Raw genomic sequence first — 6412 nt, forward strand, 5'->3', positions numbered from 1 at the left:
TACCTGTGATGCAGGCCCCCGCCGCTTTGAAGTCCCTGCTTAGTTTTCTTTTCATAATCATTCAGTTTGCTTCGGAGCTCCGCACAGTTCACTTCGATTGAATTGTAATCATAATGTTTGTCTTTTGCTCGTTCGGTGAATGCAGCGACCTGCTCTCTGGGCTCTGTACTGGCTCAATGCTGCTGGTTTTGCAGCGCGTCGTGGGCTTTTGCGTTTCTTTCCCAACCGATCAGTAAACGTCTGTACTCGCCTTTTCATCTGCCCACTGTTGATGAAACTGACCTCACGGTCTTATCTCCAAATTACATATTCCCGGTTTTCACTCACCCTCAGGAATTCTCTGGATTTCAGCCTATTCTCAATCACCTTACAATGGCGGCATTTCTGTCTGATGCTTTCATTAATTTTATAAAACTGAGACGATGGCGAGACGGGGTTCTTTTTTTCAATCTTTTTCCGAAATGTATATATTCCATTTTTATATACTACGATCAGCTTTTATTTTTCTTCAGCTTTATTAATTGTATACATATTAATCTTTTGATGTTTTGTAACATTTTACAGCTGTAGAAGATCATGTACCAATGAAAAGATTCTAAAAATGAAAATGATTTATTCAGGTGGGAGCTCTTAGTACGTTTCACAGATTTGGTTATTGTTTTAATTCGATCTTATTTTTAACTGATTTTATTACGTTTACCGCGATCTCGTACTCAGATAGGATCTATGGGCATTTAGAGTATCATGGTCTGATCAGGGACAGTCAGCATGGCTTTGTGAAGGGCAGATCGTGTCGAACAAGCCTGATAGAGTTCTTTGAGGAGGTGACCAGGCATAAAGATGAGGATAGTGCAGTGGATGTGATCTATTTGGATTTTAATAAGGAATTTGACAAGGTTCCACTCGTGAGGCTTATTCAGAAAGTCAGAAGGCCATGGGATCCAGGGAAGTTTGGCCAGGTGGATTCAGTGGTGTCCCGCAAGGATCTGTTCTGGGACCTCTACTTTTTGTGATTTTTATTAACGACCTGGATGTGGGGGTAGAAGGGTGGGCTGGCAATTTGCAGACGGCACAAATTTTGGTGTTGTTGTAGATAGTGTAGAGGATTGTCGAAGATTGCAGAGAGACATTGATAGGATGCAGAAGTGGGCTGAGAAGTGGCAGATGGAGTTCAACCCGGGAAAGTGTGAGGTGGTACACTTTGGAAGAACAAACTCCAAGGCAGAGTAAAAAAAAAATGGCAGGATACTTGGTAGTTTGGAGGAGCAGAGGGATCTGGGTGTACATGTCCACAGATCACTGAAAGTTGCCTCACAGGTAGATAGAGTAGTTAAGAAAGCTTATGGGGTGTTAGCTTTCATAAGTCGAGGGATAGAGTTTAGATGACGCGGTGTAATGATGCAGCTGTCTTAAACTCTGGTTACGCTACACTTGGAGTACTGTTTCGAGTTCTGATTGCCTCGCTATAGGAAGGATGTGGAAGCATTGGAAAGGGGACTTAACAAGATGCTGCCTTGTTTGGTGTATGGATTAACAAGATGCTGCCTTGTTTGGTGTATGGATTATGATCAGAGATGAAGGGAGCTAGGACTTTATTCTTTGGAGAGAAGGCGGATGAGCGGAGACATGACAGAGGTGTAGAAGATATTACGAGGAAGAGACAGAGTGGACAGCCAGCGCCTCTTCCCCAGGGCACCACTGCTCAGTACAAGAGAATATGGCCCCTTACCTTAAGGGGAGGGAAGTTCAAGGGGGATATTAGAGGCATGTTTTTCACTCAGTGTGTGTTTGGTGCGTGGAATGCACTGCCTGAGTCAGTGGTGGAGGCAGATACACTAGTGAAGTTTAAGAGAATACTAGACAGGTATATGGAGGAATTTAAAGTGGGGGGTGGTTATATGGGAGGCAGGGTTTGAGGGTCGGCACAACACTGTGGGCCGAAGGGTCTGTAATGTGCTGTACTATTCTATGTTTTATGTTCTAGTAACCTACCAACCGTTGGGAGAACGACGCGGTCGCCGGGGAACGTACATGCTCCTTGCAATCAGCGGTCGGAGTTGAACCCGTGTTGGTTGTGTAGTAAAGAAGCTGTGAAAACCACCGATTCTCACAGGTTATTTCAAATGAGGAAGGCAATTATTATCGCCCGTTTCAAGTCCTTAGATTGTCACAGTCACCCTAACCGACCATGCCAAAGTGTATTCTAACGGCAGATGATGCTTTTAATCCAAATCTCTTTCTTTTCTTTTGTAATTTATTTTTTTATTGAAGTTCATCATCAAACATGTCCATAAGATGTATTTCAGACATTGTACATTTATATCATATAATCATATATATCACAAATCTCCACATTGTATTATCTGAGGTATACACTTATGGAAAAGAGTGGAAAGAAAAAACTAGAAAAATGAAAACAAAACTTCATACAAGTATGGAATAATCTTTTTTTTACAATATGTTCATTAATGTGTGAGAATATAATCAGTCATATGAGGCATTATGTAGTTAAACCATTTTTCCCAGTATGAATCAAATTGTTCCAGCTTATAATTAACAGGTGCTGTTATCTTCTTCATTTTGGAAATGTCCATTGTAATTTCCATCCATGTATTTAAAGTTAGGCTCTCCTGTGCTAACCATTTCCTAGTAAAAGTCTTTTTACCAGCCACCTAAAGGATATTCATTAAGTATTTATCTCTTTTCAAACATTCTTGAGGTATATACCCAAAATATATGGTCTTACTCTCTAAGGGTATTAAAGATGTCTTGTAGGGCATTGTGTATTCCCCTCCAATAGTCTTTGATATCAGGGCTGTCCCAAAAAATATGATAATGATTTGCATTTTGATTTCCACAATTTCTCCAGCAAACAGGGAGGTTACAATCATAATGGGAGTTCTGAGAATGTGTAATAACATATCTTAATTAAATAAGATATCAAGTTTTTCCATCCGAACTCCCTCCATTTCTGTGAACTGATACACTTCCATTGATATCTCCATATTATTGTCCATTCTTCCTCAGATATAATTATCCCTCCTCCCTTCTCCCATTTTGTTTTAATGTATGAAGTCGAATGTGTGTTAACATTTGACAAATCCTTATACATACATGAAATGATTCTACTACCGTTATCTGAATTATACCCCGCGATGTGCGGCCCTCAGAATGCCCCTATTGCCCCTTCGCTATCCTCTTTTCAAAAATCCCTCCAGCTAAGCAGAGTTCACCATCTCCTCTCTGTCTGTGGCATGTATAAATATATATAGACATTTTTCCCCAGTAAGTATTTTGTGCTCGAGATAGCGTGAAGCGTATCACTGATGGTCAGTGGGGAAATTATCCGTCTTGATTCAGTCCATCTCACTGCACAGATCAAATCCAGCTGCCTTTTCCAGCATCTATCTTTATTCATTCCTGATCTCGGTGTCTAACTTTGTTCATTCCCGATTTATTAGGAGGATGAGTTGTGCCAGGTGTCGGCAGCGATTTGCGAATGCAAGGCGGGGGTGGGGTGAGACATCGGGATGGGGTATTGCTTTAGAATTGTCTACGTGTCCGAGGATACGTGGCGCGGGGAGGTTTTGTAGTCCGTGGGGTGTTGCTGAGGGTCAGAGGGTATTTGGTTCGCTGGTTTGCTGGCCGTACTGGAGCTTGCAATTGAGAATTGTTTTGTGTGGTGGTGTTTGGGATCATAGATAGGGTTAAAGCGTCAGTACGTGGGCAGCGGCGGAATTATCCGTTTTGTCTTTGTCGACCTGTTCAGTGGAAATTCAGTGTCATCGCACCACTCCACACTGGAATGCTCCACACCTTCATTCACGTGTTTGATTAATCGTTTGTCTTTCTGGGAATGTCTGTTTCTGCATATCGTATCTGTGTGGCTGAAGTTTTCCTGAACCTCAACGCTCTGGCACAAGACCAGTCCGCTAATTGCTCACCTGGGCTAAAGTCCTCATTCCCGACAGTGTTTGCAGAACTTAAAAGACAGCCGACACCCGCCGACAGTGTGGTTAAGAACCGATCCTTCTCTTTATCAGTCGATGCGTTGAGTTCAAAGGTCAGAAAGTAATGTTGCTCCTTCAGAAAAATTGTGTTTGGCCGCAACTGGAGAAAATTCGGTCCCCTTGTGCTGACGATTTTCTGAATGGAGTGAAGATATTTTAAACAAAATACTGAGGTGCAAACGGACTTTGGAGTCCTTTTGCGGGATTCCCAAAAGGTCAATTTGCAGGCGGATGAAGGCAAATGTGATGTTAGCATTCATGACAAGATGTCCAGGATATGAAAGCAAGGATGTAAAGTTGAAAACTTATAACATTTTTAAAAACTTTCTTGGTATTTGTCATTACTAATCATTGATCTTATGAAGTGTGTGAGGGCTGGCATTTGTTGTCATAGGCTTGTGGAGGGCGAGAAGTAAATTGAATTGACTTTATTACCCTGATCCTTCACATACTGTGGTGTAAAAATCTTCACGTTACGTTTCCGTCTAAATGTGCAATGTGCAATTTGTAGTAATTTATAATAAATAGTATGCACCATGAGATTGGGACGGGTTATTGTTTCAGAATTGTGTATGTCTCGAAATGCCCACATCTTTCTGCAAACTACTTCAACGGTGCCTGATTTTCTTGGAATCGACGTTCATCATTAACCTATCTGTTCTGCGTGGGTGCAGATCCTGGCATCGGTTGTGTTCCGCATTTCCAGCCTATCTTTAAACTTCTCATTCCTTGTTGTCCCATTTCTTTCGTGCTAAATAGTTTTAATCATTCAGGCGGAGAACACTACTGAATAGAAATGGGTCATTTGGCTCAGCTAGTCCGTGACGAAGAACCATGGCTCGGAATTATGCCGGGGTTAACGTTTTAATCATCCCTCTTGTGCCTGTCGATCTCATGAATGGAAATTCAGTGTAACTGCAGCCTGGCCCACGCTCCGGTCAACCCGTTTCAAACGAATGTGTTTTTCTTGGAAATTATGTTGGTGATTAACTTTTCCTTGAGGTGTGTGACTCAGCCCAAAGACCACACTCCCTCTCTGAGGTGTGGGGCCCGAAACTGTTGACAATACTCCAAGGGCGGCCTGACTAATGTCTCATGAAGGTTCAGCGTTACCTCCGGGCTCTGACCTTCTGTTCCACTTGAAATCAATGCCAACATTTCATTTGCCTGCTTCACCACAGACTCAGCCCGTGAATTAACCCTCTGCGAGTCTGGCACGAGGACTCCGAAGACGTTTTGTACCTGTGATGTTTGAATTCTCTTCCCATTCAGACAATAATCTGCTCTACTCTGCCTTTTACCAAGATGCATTACCATAAATTTCCCAACACTATTCCATCTGCCACTTTTTTTTGCCCTTTCTACCAATTTGTCCCGCTGCAACGGTATTATTTCGCAAACTTTGCCACAAAGCCGTCAATCCCCCATCTAAATCATCGACAAGCAACATAAAGAGTAGCGGTCTCAATGCTGACCCCTGAGGAACACCACGAGACACCGGCAGCCAAACACAAAAAGCCCCCTTTCTACCCACTCGCTGCCTATCAGCCAATCCTCTATCCGTCCAGCACATTTGCTGTTACACCATGGACTTTATTCCTGTTAAGCAGCCTCATCTGAGGCAGCTTCTCGCATGTTTTATTAAACTGAAATAAATGACATCCTCCGGCTCTCCTTTGCCCATCCTTGTTATTTCCTCGAGGAATTCTAACAGGTTTCCATATTCAGAAAGCAGGCTGACTTTGTCTTCATTGATCTTTCGTGTCCAGGTAGCCCGAAACGTCGTCCTCGATAATGAACTCCAACACGTCCCCAACCACTGAGGATAGGCTAACTGGGCGATAATTTCCTCTCTTTTCTCTTTCCCCCCTTCTTGAAGTGTGGACTGAGATTTGCAAACTTCCACTTCTCCTGGACCATGACGGTATCAAGTAATTCTTGAATGGTCACGAACAATGTATCAGTTATCGCGTCATTGCAACCACTCCCCGGACTCTGGGATGCAGTCCGACTGGTCCAGGTGACTTACCCGCCGGAAGACCTTTCGGTTTGCGTCACAGGTTCTCCTTCGTAATAGCAATGGCACTTCCTGCCCTGGTCCCTGATACTGACCGACCACTGGCAGCTGGAGGCCTCCCCAGTGAAGACTGACACAAAGTGCCTATGCAGTTCATCTTCCATTTCTTTGCACCCCATTACTGCTTCACCAGCATCATTTTCCAATGATAATACGTCAACCCTCACCTCTCTTTTACTCCTTATATATCTGAAAAAAACCTGATATCTTGCTTTATGTAATTGTCTAGTCCGCCCTCGTATTTCATCTTTTCCTTTCATGTAGTTTTTTTCAGTTGCCTTTTGTTGGATTTTAAATGCTTCCCAATCATCCAGCTTCCCACTCA

The 6412-nt window shown here is 42.9% G+C and overlaps 1 long non-coding RNA gene across 1 annotated transcript; it reads left to right on the forward strand.

Moving 5' to 3' along the window:
- The first annotated feature begins 540 nt into the window (after positions 1–540).
- LOC132388595 (uncharacterized) lies at positions 541–3812 on the forward strand. Its single transcript, XR_009510279.1, has 3 exons — positions 541–620; positions 1985–2113; positions 3702–3812. It is a non-coding gene; the product is annotated as an uncharacterized LOC132388595 (long non-coding RNA).
- Positions 3813–6412: the final 2600 nt, after the last annotated feature.

The sequence above is a fragment of the Hypanus sabinus genome, unplaced genomic scaffold (genome assembly GCF_030144855.1).
Source record: "Hypanus sabinus isolate sHypSab1 unplaced genomic scaffold, sHypSab1.hap1 scaffold_358, whole genome shotgun sequence".
NCBI classification, from domain to species: domain Eukaryota; kingdom Metazoa; phylum Chordata; class Chondrichthyes; order Myliobatiformes; family Dasyatidae; genus Hypanus; species Hypanus sabinus.